The sequence below is a fragment of the Cyanistes caeruleus genome, chromosome Z (genome assembly GCF_971803275.1).
Source record: "Cyanistes caeruleus chromosome Z, bCyaCae1.hap1.1, whole genome shotgun sequence".
NCBI classification, from domain to species: domain Eukaryota; kingdom Metazoa; phylum Chordata; class Aves; order Passeriformes; family Paridae; genus Cyanistes; species Cyanistes caeruleus.
In genome coordinates this window covers 16,372,461-16,390,778 of record NC_141732.1, presented here as the reverse complement: position 1 = coordinate 16,390,778, position 18,318 = coordinate 16,372,461, and the positions used below count along the sequence as shown (strand labels likewise).

Below are 18,318 nucleotides of genomic sequence, written 5' to 3'. Positions count from 1 at the left end.
TACTGGACCCTCAGGAACCATCGCATCCTGATGACTCGTAAATAAGATTATTGCCGTGGAAGGACCCGAGTGTGTTTCAGTAATCTGTCTTCCGTGCTGTTCTGATTCCTCCCCCAAGACCCTCCGACCCTTCCCTGCTGCGCTGGTCTTTAAACACCGGTGCAACTCATGCTGCAGGAGAAAAACAAGCACTGTCCATCCGGAACAGGGCTGAATCCTGCCAATCAATACAACCCGGAGTCAGCTTTCAGATCGTGTCCCCTCTAAACGGGATGAGGCAGCTGTCGCCACCAGCCCTGGGCTAGGGAGGCTGCTGAATTTGCCATGGCTACTGCAGGACCCTGGTAGGCTCTGGGGAGATGCTCTGCATTCTCCAGGTGCTGCAGCTATCTCTTGAGAGGAGCCTTAAAAATTAAGATTCTGTTTCACTCCAAAATCCCTTTTACCTTAGGGGTTTTGTGGGGTTTTATTTGATTGATTGCCTGGTTTGGTGGTTTTTTGTTTGGGCTTTATTTCCTCCTGCAGTGAGACCTCTTGGCTCTATTTTTGTAACAGGTACGATTAGGCAGCAGAGAACCCCTGAAGACATCCTCTCAAACACAAGTCTGTCCATACATCGTCTCTTAACCCTGTAAACATTGTAGATAAAACTTATGTTGTGTCTGAACTTTAATTTTCTTATGTACTGTGAGAACAGAATGAGTAGTATGTGATTATTTCACTTCCAATAATGATACACATCTCTACCTCTATAATTTTGAGTTGTTAGGATCCTCTGTTTCTTCCCACGTGAGGACATCAGGTTTGACTCAAAGGGTACTTGACTTCTCAGACAAGTAACCTTCTTATGAACTAACTAGAACCTTGTAAAAGTAGCAATAACATTTCACAAGTCCTAATCTCATGCAGTTTTCCCTCCTTCTATTAGAAGTATTTCCTTCATTTACAACTGATGGTCTTTGCCAATTTGGGGTTGGGGGAATGAGATGGGTACCTGTAACCAAAATGTCACATTGATTTTTGAAACTTAAAACAACAGAGTGACCCACATTTTCTAGGTAATTCACCATGAGCTGACAAGAGCAGTAGCTCCATAATTTGAGGTTTTGAAGAATATGGCATAAAGGCTTTAACCATGTCCAGTCAGAGGAAACAACAGTGCAAGAGGATGTCTTTTCAGAAATGGAGTCCCCTGCCAGCAGCAACCTCCTAAATTCGTTTGAGCAGATACACAAGCAACTCTTCTCAACATACCCTGAGAGCTGTTTGGCTATCAGTTTTCCAGGATCCGTAAACCGATTGCATATTAAATAAATTCCTCCTCTCTTCAAAGCACCAAAAGCTACCTTACACTCATCTCCACAAGTCTCTTGGTGCGCTTGGTAGGCTCCTTGCAGCTTCACCCAACTCCCAATCCTCCTTCTGAACAATGCAGAAATATACACTTACCTTTCCCTGCTTTTTATAGTGTCAGGTAAGGATTTCTGACTTGTCCCACAAGAAAGGCCATGTATTCCTTTTTCACTGAGGGGAAAAACTGTGGCAGACATTCATGCCCATTGTAAAGTCATAAAAATGTATCAAGAGCTTGTTCATGATTAGTGACTGTCCTCAAAATGGCTACCTGAGTATCTCTTGTTAATCAACAAATCTTAATAAGGCTCCACATTTCTACACTCCTTACCCCTCAGAGCCACCTTATGTAAGTGATGTTTATAGCAAAATATCATTATGTTCTACTGTGTTCTCATAATCCATGACTTATCACAGGCATTATGCTTTAGAAGCTGGGGTGTCCATTCAGTACCGGCTAAACAAACAGTAAACAAACAAACCAGGAAAGCAAATAAATAACAATATAGGTAAAAAACAAAAAACCAAAACAAAACCAAAAAAACAAAAAAAAAAACCAAACCCACCCCACAAATAATGATTATATGAAGATGGCCTAATGATGCATCTCAATGACACATGCTAAACACACTTGTTCTAGATAACAATAGCATATTCCATGGTAAGGGTCACTGTTTTGGTCAAAAAGTTATTGAACCAGAGTGAAACATAATCTTGAAGCTAAATTTAAGAAGTCAGCTACCACCTCACCTCTCAGCCATGTACAAGAGAAGAGGAAAAGATACATGCCAGAACATAAAGCTGGTTTAGGTACATATTAATCTTTAGCATTTGTAATTCCATCTTTATTCTGACTACCAACTTCTTTTTGAAAGTACAGCCACATATTCATGGAACTATCTCACTGTTCCAGTTGATAATCTCTACTGTTTTGAATTTATCCTACTTGTGCACCAAAATGCCTTATTTGAAATTCAAATAAAAAATGTAAAATGATCACATAACTGTAAAATTATAATTTTAAAAGTGCCAATTCTGACCATTAAGGCAATACTAAAGATACTCTGCTGATAGACAAAGAGGATCGATTCTTGCTACGAAGAAGCAATGTGTCAGAGCTATCAAAACCATTTCATTTCCCATTATATCCTCGTTTTCTGCTTTTTCTTGTACAGACAAATAACTAGTATTTAAAGGAATATGAGATGGTGGAGCTGATTGTAGAATATTTACTCAAGGAAGTACTTGGGTGTAGTAATGAGTTTGTTTTAAAATATTCATATTATATAAATGTTCGTTGAAGTTGACAGTAAATATTGAATAGACATATCAAAAGGGCAACATGTCACTTTCACTTCTCTGGTATTGTGTAACATTTAGGCAGCTGTTTCCTCTGGTTGTATCCATTTTCTTACAGAAAATTATTTTTTTAAATTAATGCCAAAATGATAATTGAGTATGACAGATGAAGAGAGAAGAAGAGAGTTTAACAGAGGAAGTTCAGAGATTGAACTACCCACAAGAGATTATGATAAAATTCCCAGAGGTACTGTTTGATTTGTATCAATAATTAGTGCTTAGTTATTAGGTCTCTTTCTCAGGACATTAGAATGAAAGACACGAGGAAGAGCGAGGTCTAAAGCTAGACCATTTTTCAGCTTGCAATTTTTCAGCACAAGAGAAGCATCAGGAACATGCTGTTACTAAAAAAACCAAAAAAATTTCATAATTTTTTTTTTTCTAAGTGGTACATGACAAATAAATATTTCACAAGCATTTGTGCAGACATGACAAAGACTAAAAACAATCCTAGGACATGAACAGAAAGAAGAAAATAGGACTAGAAGAGTTGTGAGAGAATATCTCATCTGTATGTTTTCTATGTGTCTAAAGGTGGTATTCTCTAATTCCTGCCTGTCTTTTACAATGTGGTTTCAAAATACAGCATTATTAGTCATACTTACTAGTACTGTTTCTTTCCTTTTCCAGGGAAAAGAATTCTCTCACAGTTAAAAGACCTTAGCGTAAGAACACTTAAGTTCATAAAGATGCTATGTACAGGAGTCTGAAATGGAGGATGGGTTTACTGGCCTGAAAATACAACTTATGTGATGTGAACAGACATTTGAAAAGGGAAGAAATAGTGCCATCTAATTTCCTCCTTATTTATTATTGAGATAATTCTGTCTGCTGCTAGAGGGTTACTGCAGCTGGGGTTCACATTCCTCATGTTCTCTTACAATCCTTCAGAATTTATATGGGTGGACTGTATTGAAAATCTTGAAATGAATGTGTGTTCATCATTAAGTTTGCTTACTTTCATTACTATAATAACTTTTTGACTGTCTTTTGGGCTTTTCCAAACTTCTTTATAATTGTTGCTACTATTTGCAACACAGTTCCAAACTAATATCCCATTATGAATGCTTCCTTGTTCTGTAGACAGGCTGAATTCAAACAACTTTTGTAGAGAACTTAGTTATTGTAGCTATTTTCTTCTTTTTCATTCTCCAAACCAAACTATCTCAAAACCAGGCAACCAAACCAAAATACTGTTATAAATCTGTACTGTGATATTGGCTTTCGCAAGTATTAAGATGAATATTATATGTTAAATACTTTTTGGCTATGTATGTACTTTTTCTCTTGCTAACAAGTTTTAAGCTTAAAGGAATTTCGTGGTACAAAGCAAGGAAACCCCAGAGGGCAAAGACAGTGGGGCCCAAGCTGTTATCAGTGGAAGAACAATGGAGACCAGGCTGTTATCAGCAGCCAGGACCAGGCCTTGGCAGCAGTGGAAGGACGTGAAGCACAGCTGTCACAGGTGGCAGGACGAGGGGCCCAGACTGTTATCAGCACTGACCACTGGCAAAAAAAGGAAACCAAACTCAAAAATAATGATGATCAGCAAAAATAAAAACCATACAGAGCATGTTCTAAATAGGTGGAACCAGGGAGGGAACATGCTAAATACTTCTTGAAAAAGTTTGAATATGCATTAAACCCTCACAGCAGGATAGGATAAAAAGGGTGTTCCCAAGATACCAGGTGTGCTCCTGGCAAGCACCAGGGCACCCGGCCATTTTAACCCTTTGCTTTATTTCCTTTGTCTCCTAATTGTCTTTTTTAGTTTATGTTAAACTTTCTATAAATTATTAAGTGAATCTCATTTTTCACAATACCATGAAATACTTACAAAACACTCACTAAAGGAAGAAAAAACCCTCTGATAGCTGCAGTGAATAAAGGAGTGTTTTGAAAGCCTAAAAGCTATTTAAGCATTTTTTACTGTTTCAACAGTCAACTTTCTTGTCCAGGGTAGTACTAAACAAGAGGCTCAAACTTGACTGAGTACAAATCTCACATTAGCAGTGGAGCTAAGGAGCCCTGATCTCTTTTGTATCTGTGTCTTGTGCTTGGATTTGCTACTCTCTGAATAAGATACACAGGCCAGCTGATGCTTCACCTGCATCTAGTCATAGATTTTAATTTAATAATAGGGGGGAGTTCACACTGTAGCACTGCATGTAGCAATAATGAGGGTCTCCCCTTGTTGGGGTTTGACACTGGCTAGGAGCCAGGCACCCACGAAAGACCCACAAAAAACACATTCTCCTCTGCTACAGCTGAGCAGAGCAGAGGAGAGGGAGAGAAAAGCCAAAAGGCTCATGGGGTGAGATAAGGATTAGGAGAAAACACTCTAATGGCAAAACAGGCTCGAAACTTAAACAAAATTTATTAACAGAATTAAAAGAGGATAATGAGAACTAAAATAAACCTTTAGAACACCTTTGCACACCCCTTTCCCCCAGCCCTTCTTTCCTTCACACAATAGTGCAGGGAGACAAAATATGGGGTTTCTCGTCAGTTTGTGACTTCTAAAAATCTTTCTTCACTTAGGGAGAGGAGTCTCTTCTGTTATATTGTGGGGTCCTTCCCATGGGAGACAGTTCTTAGTGAACTTCTCCGAGGTGGTTCCAATTTCCAGGAGTAGCAGTCCTGCCCAACCTGCTGTAACGTGAGTCCTCCCACGGGCAAGGCAGCCTTCTCGAGCTACATGGCGTGGGTCAGTTTAGCTCACGGTGTGTCGTTTTTAAGGATGACTTGTTCTGGGTTGGAAGCAAGGGTTCTCTTTCTCTATCTTCTCTCTCTCTCTCTTCGAGTTTCCCACTAGATTGCAGCTTTCCAGCATCCACGCACTCCGGCTGAACACCTTTTTTCACCGGCTGCAAGTGGACCTCTGCCTCCCCCCACGCACGTCGTGAATTACAGGGAACCAGTTTGTTCTATTCTAGTCCTCATCATGGCTTGTAGAAGAATTTCAGCTCCCGGAGCACCTCCTGCCCCTCCCTCCTTTCAGCAGCTTTGGTGTCGCCTTGTTCTCCTCACGTGTCCTCGCCTTTTCCTTCTGTTTGACTCGGGAGAGAATTGGTGTCCGCATGTTTGTCCGTTCTCGAGTTCTGTCCACGAGAGGTTCTCAGAGGGTTTAGCAGCACTGCAGGGTTGGTCCCGGCCGGGCTCCACGTCGGGGAATGGCTCATCGTGCCCCTGGCTGCCGCCCGCCTGGTCCCCGCAGCTCCGGCTGCATCCGGCGGCTCTCTTGGTGCCGGGCACCGGGACAGAGGAGCCGCCGCTGCCGCCGCTGCCCCTGTGCCCTCAGCATGGCCAGGCAAAGGCGGCCAGGCAAGCACCACCCGTGCGGGCCACGCTGAGATGGGCCCGGCCGCAAGGGCCTGGCCGCGCCGGGAAGGGCCTCGGTGGCCTCCTTGACAGCCCTGAGAGGAGAGAAAAAAGGGGACTTCCATGTGGTTTTTTCCTTCTTAAATAATGTCATCACAATTGTGTTACCAACTACTTTAATTGGCTTAGCAGCATATGTTCTTTCGGAGCAGCCTGCGACTGACTTTCCAGGCGTGGAAGAAGCTTCTTCTAGCTGCTTCCCATCGAAAAATCACTTCTTGGGTTGACTTCTTCCCTCCTCACCAAAAAATCAAGCCATGCAAAACTAACACACCCCTCGACAATCCCCTGGGTTCACAATTTCATCATACTTATAAGAACTTAGTATCTTTCAAGCCAGTTAGGTAGGAATTGGACAACAAGGCCTGAAGTAACCAGGTGAAATTACTATGAAACTATCATGCACACACTCACATGCAAACACAGAATGATTAAAAACAGCAGAATTCCTTTAAAAAAAAGACTGAAATGTTTAAGTATGTAAAAACATGTTTACTTCCAATATGTTTGAGTCTCTGTGTTCCCCACAGTATTGTAGGCTGTTAGAGAATCACTTTAGAGCACCACAGCAGAGTTTGACAGAATAATTTTATATACATATTTTTCAATGTTTAATTTATTATTCCCTTCAATTTCAGAGAAACAGAAAGGCACAATTGAAAACATTCTGCTTTTTCCAATATATACCAAAATTTAAGGATGCTGGCACTCAAAACTGCGTAACCCCCATTAACACCAAAACACTGATCGTTTCAGCATCATTTATTCAAAGCCAGTTTATAAAATTAATTGATCTCTCTTTTGCATACCAGAGAACTAATGCTAACTCTGCCTCAGTCACACTTCACATTACAGTAGAATGGAATAGTTCTTTACCCCAGGGCTATGTTGGAATCACAATAAGGCACACAAGGACACACTTGCAAACACTCAGCAGATGCACTTTTTAATTTGAGCCTTACATCTAGACTATATTTCTTTTTGGCATTTTTGACCCAGATTTATCCTGTGTTGAAAGAAATGGATTTACACTGGGATTAATTTGGCCCATTATGCTAACATCCCTATGTCTTCATAGTGAGCCTATATCAAGATGTTTTTTAAGATTTTTATTTTAAACTGATTGAAGAATTGTTCCTATAAATATCATTCTGATAGGAAGCACAGAGAAGAGCAAGAAAAAAAAGCAGAAGTAAGTGCAGGCAACAAAACTCCTTGATAGCTTTTATTCTATGATTACAGAGTACCATTTCCAGTTAATGCTACTGAATCAACACAAGACTTTATTATTGGATATAAACAACACATAATGAGCATCTATGGGACACTAGATAATTCCCATTAGTGAAGGAAGATCTTCATAACTCACATGTTGGTTTACCACTTCAGTTTATTAACTCACTTATTAGACAGCAGTAGTGCTTTCCACTACAACAAAAGCTAACTTCTTCAGGGCCCACTGTGTGACAGTTTTCCCAATGCTAGCCTTTTGGGGATTCTTCTGAAGAAGTGATTGCACATATGATTTGTTTATGTGTTGGGAAAGTAGACAGACAACAAATAAAAATGAGGGGCTGCTTAATTTTCTGTGCATGCAGCCCTCTGTACAAAGCTGACTGAATCTGACCTGTTCCCTTCCCTGACAGCATCACAGGTAAGTAAAAAATTCATCACTGACCTTGATGAATAGCAGAGGGACTAAGAGTGGGGGAAGACTTGCACCCTGACCCTTATCTCCTCTTTGACAGCATAGGACTAGAATAAGTAATTACCTGATCACCACCTACTCATGGTCAGTCTGTTTGGGGCCCCTGGCATGGTTTAGAGCTCTACAAATCATCATTCTTGTGAGGAATGAAGAGGCATATGACCAAAGCATCAAGAGGGGCTGGAGAATTCCTAGTCCTGAGTCTTACATATGCTGCCTTTATATTCTGATTCATAGGAGAAGAATATTATTCCAGTCAGTGTTTCATTTGCTTGTTTGGTTGGTTTTTTTAACATATGGCTGTAATACTTACAAGTGCTTGGGATACACTTCCTAATGCCCCAGGAACTGAGACACTGAGTAGAGAGAGGTGTGTGGCACCGTCCCCAAGTATTTAAAGAATGTTCCTGACAGGTTGCTAGCTTGCTTCCAAGCCTCCAAACATAACAGAGTTACTCTGCCTGCCCACTACAGTGCTTCTCTGAGAAGCAGAGGATTCATTTTGAAATTCTGGTTCTGATCTGAAAGACCTTCACTGAAGGTCCTGTACACAAGATCTTCTCCCCAGCTGCACTGCAGATTCCAGTCCACTGATCATCATCTACTTCTGGCTCTAATACCAACATACCAAGGAACTTCCCCTTTTTTCGCATTACACATCTGGAACACTTTGCCAATTTGTAGCCCGTTGACTCAGGACAAGATTTTTTACACCAAATGCCACTATGGAATACTGTAGCATGTACTAGTCCCTTGCTGATATAGTTATGTTCTGATGATGCTGTTATGAGTTTGTTTTTCAGATGCTTTGCTGTATATTAAAACAATGTACATGAAACCTCAAGATACAATACAGAGAAAAAACATCAAAACCACTCAGTGCTTTTTAAAAGGAAATACTACCAGCAGAGACATATATTTTAAAATTCTGTTAACACATAGTGGTTAAATGAAACCACAATACACCATTAAACTGCTGAACTGCTGAGCAAAAAGGCTTTTCCTGCTCACTAACTTGATTTTTTAGGGGGGAAAAAAAGTGCTATCAGAAAGCATATTTCAATTTTACTGAACAGAACAGTAGCGACTTCAGAAATGTCACGCAGTAGGTAAAATGTGGAGTTCCTAGTTTTAGCAGTGATATATTTGTCTGTTTTATGTTGTGTTCCATTTGAAACAGCACATTTAAAAATACAAGTTTTCTATGCACATAGGTATATATGCATGCATGAATATTGTGTGCCTGGCATAACTGTGTGAACCAATGTATGTTAAAAATATGTACTTTCATATGTAGTTAAAACAATTTGGTCATATTTTTAAAATACAATGGAGAGGCTGGGGGTGGGGGTTGATATCTAGAAAGCTCAGGGCAGACCTATGTCCTGAGGCAACTCATTAAACAGACATACACACATGCACAGAAAAACACAAACCCACTGCCTTTGCTGTAACTTTCTGCCTTAGGGTAAGGTAAAACAGGTGAAACAAACACATTGCTGGCACAGATACAAGTGTTTTGTTTTTGTTCTGACAACACAGAAATAAGGCATAGGTGCTGCAGTGTGGCCAAATATAAATTCCTATGGATCTGTGAATGTCTGCTTCTATGCTGGTAAGTGATTTTCCACCTAATTCGGAAGCCACTGGTCTGTTTCAAATGCATTTATCCATGGAAATTCTTGATTATAATTACACTGCCTGTGTGTAGGTCAGCAATACCATAAATTCCCCAAACAGACACACTCATATAACAGAAATGTGCATTTCTACATGTGAGAGAAATTCACAGGAAGCCAAACTTCATTTGCTCCACTATTCATAGAACTCTTTCAAATAAGCTGAGCACCCAGCTGTGTAAGTCCAAAGTACGACGAAGCAAACCCATTCCCACGCTTCATATTTTTACATAAAGTCACCATAGAATGGTTTGGGTTGAAAGGCACATTAAAGGTCATCTTATTTCAACCCCTTGCCATGGGCAGTAACACCTTCCATTAGACTAGATGGGGTTCTGAGAATCCCATCCCACCTGGTCTTGAGCACTTCTAGACATGGGACATCCACAGCTTCTCTGGGCAACCTGTGCCAGTCACACCACCCTCACAGTAAATAATTTTTTCCTAGTATCTAACCTAAAGCTACCCACTCTGAGTTTAAAGCCGGTCCCCCTTGTCCTGTCACTACATTTTAAAATGCTGGAAAATACTTCTGTAGTAGTTGGAATATTTAGAATTATACATTTAAATGGAAAATTTCCAGCCTAAAATGCTGCTTGCCAAAAAAAGAAATTAATGAACCCTCTTTGGAAAATACTTAGATGATTTTACCACTATTTTTCTTCAGTATCCTCTCATGTGTTAAATTAGGCTTTAAGTGAATCTCTTAATAGTCTACACCTTACAAAAAAGAAAAGTATCTTGAATAATGGAAGGTTAGAAACAAACAGAACACATGACAATGATGTGTTACTGTTGTTCACTTCATAAATAACTTCTTACTGGTATAGGATGCAAGTTTTCATGTATTAGGTGACTTGGCTTTTGTTGATCTAAACTTATGTCATTTAGGGACTGTAGACAGTGGTATAATAAATTTTCCTTCAGCAGCTCAGTTCCTTTAACATTACACTAGAAGAATTCTTAATTATTTTTAAGTGTTTCAACTGCTTCAACTGTGGCTGCTGAGACTATATTTGACAGTCTAGAAATGTATTTTTGGGGAGCCTTGCCTCTTTTCTGAACAATGAGGTGTATACATCCAACTTAAGACAGCCTTGTATCCAGCTGTCAGAGGCAGTAAAAACACGTCTGCTCTAATGCATTTCTTAAAACTTATCCTCTGTTTGAGACAAGAGGACTCATGAGAGCAACTTCACAGTTTTAGGTGGTGTTTGTACCAGCGGCAGTAACGTGTGGGAATGTTTTCTTTACCTTGCTGCTCCAAAGGTTCCACTGAGCCCATATAAATGCATTCAAAAATCCATTTTTCCATAGTGATTAGATCAACTTTGGCCTTGTCTTTGGGTGAAATACAAATTTAAACAATGCTAGAATTAAAATACTAGAGCTCTAAAATTGTGATTGCTGGAGTTCAAGCTGATCAATTCTTGTTTCAGTTAATGAAACAGTTCTGCTCACTTGCAATTTTGATGATTTTTCATAAAATGCACCAATTCATAGCACTGATGAAATCTTACAACAGAGTTCCACAGGTAATAATTTTGTTTAAAACATTCTCACGACTCTTACCTCCACAAGTAAATGTCTCAAATCAGTTGCTTTCCAAATGTATATCATTTCTTACAATCTCTACAATAAGATTGACACCTTTTTGTTTTAACTTTGCCTTTTAATGAGCTTAATCATTTTCTTTAGTATTCTGTTTGCAAGAAACACATGGCATTAAACAAATGCCTTTAGAATTTGTTATTTTATTAACATGCTACATTTGCCATAAATGTCACCAAATCAGCATTAATAAATTGGGAGGCCAAAGATCTACTTGTTAACTAAAATTAAAAGGTTTGAATAGGTCAAAATCATGTTGTCTTTGGTACTATAATCTCTGGCATCAGAGAGGATTTCCTTTGAAATATACTTGTTCTACTGATTTAGAAATGTGATTTTGAGGGGGTTTTGTTGATTTTTTTTTTTAAGACATATTTCAAAGAAACTTTTAAAAATGCCAGAATGACAGAGTTTATAACTTTTCCTGATGGTTGTTGAGACTTTACTAAATGAACTTTTCCTAGGGACTTGTGTGTGGACCAAGGTTTAAATTCACTGTGAGCAGCCCTGCAGAGAAGGATTTCCAGGTTCTGGTGGACAAAAAGCTGGGCGTAAGCCTACAAGGTGTGTGTAGAGCCCAGAAAGACAGCCATGTCCTGAGCTGCATGCTAACCAGCCTTGTCAGCAGATCCAAGGAGGTGATTCTGCCGCTTTGCTCTGACCTCCCGAGATTTCCACCTGGGTTTTGTGTCTAGCTCTGGGGTCCTCAGCACAAAAAAGCCATGGACCTACTGTAGTCAGTCCAGATGAGGTCTGCAAAGGTGATCGCAGGACTGGAGCAACTCTGCTAAGGATGCAGGCTGAGATAGTTGGCAAGGGTCAGTCTAGAGAAGAAAAAGCTCAGAACTGCTTTATATAACGATGGCGTTATAAGGAGGAGCGAGAATGAGTTTAAGGCAGATAGTGACAGGACCAGGACAAGCAGTTTTAAACTAAAAGTGGAGAGACTGAGATTAGACGTTAGGGAAAAAGTTCCTTTCTGTGAGGATGGTGAGACACTGGCACAGGTTGCCCAGGGAAACTGGATGGATGCTCCATCCCTGGAAAGCCAGGCTGGACAGGGCTCTGAGCAACCTGCTCTAACTAAAGGGGTCCCTGGGCATGGTACGGGCTTAGAATGAATTATCCATACTGCTCCTTCAACCTGAGACCATTCTGTGATTCTATGAATTGCCCTCCGGGGTTTCTCACAAGGCAGGCAAAGCTTGACAAAACACGAACAGATGTTAAACATATTCTACAGACTGTTCAAGCAGAATGATTCTATTTATTTCCAGCGCACATACAAGGGACCACAGCGATCCATTTAAAACCACACGATTTTAGACAAAACTGTTGAGCAACGCGACCATTTCCCAGTGGTCTTTAGGACGGACTGTCCAGGTGTGTCCCTTTCGGATAGATCCAGGCGGTACACAGTACTGGGTACTGTGCAAGGAGGACACCTATTTCCCTCGGGCCAAGCATTTCTCGGAGAGCCGGCCCCGGGTCCCGCAAAGCACAGCCATGGCTGGGCCGTGGCGGACGCCACACTTCCGCCCTCAGGCCGCATCGCTGCGCATGCGCAGGGCCGGCACGGGGGGGGAGGTCGACGTGACCTCGGCGCATGCGCACACCCCGCTCTCGCCTCCTCTGCCCCGCGCCCCCGCCAGCTCGGCCCCCTCCCCGCTCCCGACGTTCCTCTCCCGGTGCTCCTCTCCCGGTGCTTCGGTGTTGCCGCACCTCATGCGGGGGTCAAGAGGGTGGAGAAATTCAGCGCTCGGGGAGACTTCCCGCATCACGTGGTTGGGGTCGCGGCAGTGCCCTGCCCGGGACAGGCTGGCCTCGCGGCGCCTGACGGGGCTGTCGCCGAGAGGCTCGCGGGCCCTGCGCCCCAGCAGGCGCCTCTACCTTCTTCGCTTGTCGACAGCCCGCAGGTGTGGAGCGGTGAGGCCGGGACTGTCTGTCGCGGCGCGATATCAGCGCTGCGGGGCCCCGTCCGCACAGGCAGCTTGTTGGACAGCTCAGGCGGGTCTTGTTGGCAGCAGGAGCCCGGCGTGACCTCGGCGTGCGCTGTCGGGAGCGGCGGGCGGGCGGGCGGATTTATGTGCCGGGAGTGGGGCCGAGCCGGGCGGCAGCGGCGGCTGGCGGGGCCGGCGCGGGCATCATGGTGAGCGGGACGCGGAGGAGCGGGGCGGTGGGTCCGCTCCCCTCGGCTCGGGGCTGAGCTGCTGCAGGCCCCTGCCCCTGCTGTGGGGACAGCTCGTGGGTTTGGGTGCGTCGGGAGCAGGGAGGCAGCGGGGTGACACCATCTAGCTCCGTAATTGGCGCTCATGAGCGGAACACCGCGGTGTCTGCTGCTTTCCGCTGTCTTACACCGACACGATTTCACTGCCCAGTGGTTGCTTCCATCTCTGCTACTTTTCCTCTGGGATCAGAGTGAGCTACTGCACTTAGTGCTCTGTAACGGGGTTTGGGTGTCTCTTTTTAAATGCATAGGATTCTTCTCTCTCTCTATAACTACCTGGCAGGAGGTTGTAGCAGGGTGGGGGTTGGTGTCTTCTATCGTGCCTGCAGTGAAATGCCTCAAGGAGGTACGCCTGCAGGAAATGGCCTCAAGCTATGGCGATGGAAATACTAGAAAAAAGAAAATTCACTGTTCAGGTGGTCAGACATAGGAGTGAGTTGGCCAGCGAGGTGGTGGGGGTTACGATCCCTGGAAGTGTTTTAGAAACGTTTGGGCCAGGGGCGCGGTAATGTGTTTTAGTGATTCAGGAACTACAGTGGCACTGTTGGGTTGACATTTGAACTTCATGATCTTAAGTTGTTTTCCAGCATTGCCTCTATAACTGTTTTGTCGGTTCTCCTTAAAAAAAATCTCCCTGTAAATGGAGCGTGCATGTGATCTTGGACATACCTAGAAACCTTAGCCAGACGTTTGTTGTTCATTGACACAAGTTCAAGCTTGGTGCTCTGGGTCATGTCACCACTGTCATGTGTGCTGTGGCAGCACGTGAGTGTCACAGAATCATAGAGCATTTGGGGCTAGAAGGGATCTCGTGAAAAAAAAATGTTTCAGCACAGCTACAATTTATTAGGCTAAATGTAGCGCACAATAAATGTAATGTAGTAGGAGAAGAACAAAGTCTGGTGTAATTCCTGCTAAGGATGTAACCTTGTTGGATACATGTTGCTTCAATAGAGCAGGCAAAGTATTTAGTGAGTATTAAATTATATAAAGATATATCTCTATAGAGGTATGCTGAATTTCATATTTGTGTCTTAGTTATAATTTAAAACACTGGAGTTGATTGGCTCAGCTTTTAATGTACTTATATTTGGGATACAAAGAACAGGGTCTGCAGATGTAAAAACATATTTTGTATTTGTCATTAATATATTACATTTCTTTTTCATATGACTGTATGAATGTGTCAATATGTCATTTTAATTATGGTACCAGTGTTTGTTCATTGATCTAAGTCTTAAGAAATGCGCTTTACAAATATATTTTTGATAAAATCTGCCTTTTACCTGTTCTCATACTTAAAAGTTTAATCATGTTATTCCACTAAAGTACTTTTTATAATGTAAATTCTGGCTTATAAAAGGAATTGTATTTTTTTCTCATGAAGTTATTTGATTTCGTTTTATTTTATTTTATTTTATTTATTTTATTTTCCACCAGGGTCAGAATATTTATTCAAAAGGCCATAAGATGCTCCTTTCATTTGTAGGAGTCAATGAGTGGTCTGGTATTGGAATCTACATTGGGAAAATTGCATGCAAAAAAAGTTTTTCCTTTCACTGTAGGTTCTTATTTAAATTACTTGAGTGCTTGCTTGAGTTGCCTAATGGGGTTGAAAGATCAGGTCCAGTTTTCTTTGCTGGGTGCAGGCAGTGTGGGCAAATAATCTTTGTGTGTGATTCCGTGGCGTAAGGAAAGGCAAAAGGTCTGTGCTGTTTGGAAGCTGTATTTTCCAGTTCCAATGCAACAGGAGAATGAAATGTTCATCCGTTTATTTTGTAGTAAGAGGCTTAGAAATCAAGTTATAAACATCAACACCTGCCAAGCTGGGGCTGTCACCTGTGCAGTTGCAATGCCAGTTAGGCCACAACTTTAAGCTGTGCATAAGTGTCTTAATACTTGGTAAGACCATGGTGTTCTAGACTGTTCAGCAGAAGCATAATGGCTTTTCACATTTTATACTTGGAATGATTCCTAAAATGGCAGAGCCTATTTTTTAAAAAACAAGTCTTCTGGAGAGTGGGAACTTCCGTAGTTCCTGTTTTTCTTATTTGTGGAAATATTGGGCAAACTAAATTTTCAATATCTTTGAAAAGTAATGATGAAATATAACCTTCCTTTCCATGTGTAGTACATCATTTCTCTGAACTAGTTTTACTTATAATTACTTAGAACTTAGAACTTAGAATAGGTTCTATATACAGTTCACTGCAACACGTATTCTGTATTGCCTTTTCGGTAATAATGATAAATTGGCATTTTTACAAACGCCCTTGTTCCATCCATAAGATTTCTGTAGCAAAAACTTGATTTGCCTTATGACCATTAGTTCTGTAATCTTTGTGCTTAGAGAGCCTCAGTGGTAAATTAAGCAAGATCGTCAGGTAAAATGCTGTTCACTGACTAAAGCATAATTTTGGTTTCAAACAAATCAACTTGTTTCAAAGGCATTCATGCACACCTGAGTCTTTCCAACAGTTTATGGCTCTTCTTTGACTCTGTGTAAAGACAGTGTCCAAGAGAGAAGTGACCTTTAGGTGTGAATGACACTGTGAGGGTGAGCAGTTGGGTGATAGTATTGAACACCTTGCATATTCTTCATGACACTTCATGCATCTTTTGTTGTAAACAATGATAGGTGCATGGAAATTCTAATTCAGGGAAGCCTTGGTCACGAGAGTAGAAAAAAAAGTAAAAATTGAGTTTTTTTAAGAGTTCTCTTGGCATAATTTCTTTTCCAATATTAGCTGTATGAATGTCTGATTTTTACAATTCATAGGATTTGAACTACCTCCAATTCCTGATTATCATAATGACTGTAGGTATTCTGTGAAAGTAGTCCTTTTCACAGGAAGTGTTCACTTTTAAGATGTTGCACAGCAAGCTCAGTTTTCTTTGGCCGTCATATATAATATTTCCTACTGTTAAGGAAGCAATTTTGTGTTGCATTTGTGTTTCAGGAGAACACTATCTTGCTTTTGCAAGCTGGAGCTTTACCATGGGTATAAACATTTGGAGAAAAATTTGCATATGAAGAAAAATTATATGGGGGAAAGTCTCATTTACAGTAAAAGCAATAATGAGTCTGCTATTAAATGGCATTTCAAAGCAGTTGTATTGATTTATCTTCCAGATTTCACAAATATCATTGCACTTCTAAAATTGCAGGAAATAAGAGTATTTGTTATATTCTCTTACGAATCTTGGTGGCCACTACTGTTACAATACCTTTTCAATTTCTTATTTGAAAAATCACAGCTCTGTTAGTATGTTTGTGGGCTACCACTGAAAGATATTGTTACGCCCTGTACTAACATCTGTAGAATACTTGAGGATAGTTGTGTTAAAATCTTGTTTTTACAAGAATTGCCACTTCAGAAAGTAAGCAGTGGCCATTACATTTCTGAATTTAAAAAACTGTGAAATTGTGAATGGGATTCTACCAGCTGTTTTTCAGTAATGCAGCTGTATCCCTACTGCAGTCCTGGTGCATACAGCAGTTACCTTCAGCTCAAGGCCCTCATCTTGTAATGGAGGAATTACCATCTTGTAATGGTTACTGCCAGAGAACATGTCGTTTCAAAGTCCTGTGTAAAGCTCAGTATTTGAATTATTTGTAATATGTAAGTAGGTGGTAAAGGGAAAATGAGACAGAAACCCTTGGCTTTTTACTACAGGTAAGGAGGAATAACCTTGGACAAGGTTAAAATAAGGAGAATAAAGGGGTGTCTTTGTATAATACAGTCAACCTTGTTTGTCTTTGTACTTCATGTTCTAAAAATCATTTCATGATGAAAAGAAAAATGTTCTTTAGGTAGAAGTACTTTTAAAAAGGGGATTTTTTGTTCGAAACTCTGAGATAGCTGTTGGTGTTTTATAAGTACACTTGAAGTGTAGATAAGAGTATCGCAACTTTATCTGAATTGCTTATTCTTAGTTTTTGTCCTTCTACTAATCAGCAGCTTTCCAGCTATATAGTATAAAAGACTGAAAGCCAAAGTCCAGGTTATACTTCATTCAACCTTACGCTTTTGGCTTTTCAGCCTGCCATTTTTTTCCCACCAATTTTAAGAAGCTTGTCAGTCTTCACTTTAATATAACTGCTAAAACTATTCTTATGGGCCACTTAATGTGTTCTCTACAATCTTTAATTTTAAGCTTTTATGTAAAGTCTGCTACGTTTCTCAAACAAAAGTAGGAATGCTATGGTTGCTGGAGGATTGGGAAGTGAACGCAGTGCTCGAGACTTCTGAGACACCTCTCAGTGCCTCTGTGGCAGAAACACAGCTAGACTGTAGTTTATCAGATAGACCGTGTTGATGTTGCTGCATGGCTGTACCATTTCAGTCTTGTTTTTTTACCAGGAGATTGCTTGCCAGCCTGTGTTTTGCAGAAAAACTGACTTACATAGTCAGCTTTGGTCCCCATGCCTCCCAGCATTAGAGAGAGATTGACAGGAAATGTCTTTGATCAGCAGAATACAAACATCTCTTTCTAGTGTCCTGAACTTGGAGTTCAAGTTTAAGCTGCAAAACTGAAGCATGATAAGGACATGGATGTATGTGGAATCAGTGTTGAAGGACTTATGAAATGGTTTCATTTCCACAAACTATTGTGTAACTGCAAACACTATTTAATTTATGCAGCAGTTCCTCATCTCTTAACAGGTGAATAATGCTTCTCTTAGTTTTGAGTCAACCCAATCACAGATTGTGTGCTAATTACTTCAGTACAGATCAGGTTTGTTTACCAGAGGTCCTCAAAACCCCCCTCAAACATATACCATTCTATTTCTCATACTCTGGATTTTTAAAGTGTGCAAGTAGAGGATGTAGGATGTTGGTGGAAACCAATACCTGATCTTCATTTATGTTTCTGAAATGAGTGGTTTTGAATTTTAGCTGATATTAGTGTAAAGTGAAGACTCAGAAGTACGGCGGAGGCTGGATCTAGCCAGAGCCTGTATTTGGGGATGGAGGAAAAATGTGTTATAGTGTTGT

General features: G+C 41.0%; 1 protein-coding gene across 3 annotated transcripts in view; it reads left to right on the top strand.

Moving 5' to 3' along the window:
- The first annotated feature begins 12,706 nt into the window (after nt 1-12,706).
- TMEM161B (transmembrane protein 161B) overlaps nt 12,707-18,318 on the top strand; it is a 38,408-nt gene continuing 32,796 nt past the window's right edge. For 2 of the 3 annotated variants that reach the window (XR_015280798.1, XR_015280797.1), the window contains exon 1: nt 13,134-13,240. The gene's annotated coding sequence lies outside the window, so the exon portion shown is untranslated. Of the gene's footprint in view, nt 13,008-13,133; nt 13,241-18,318 lie in introns of those variants that run through there. The other variant, XM_086868737.1, reaches the window with a different exon arrangement.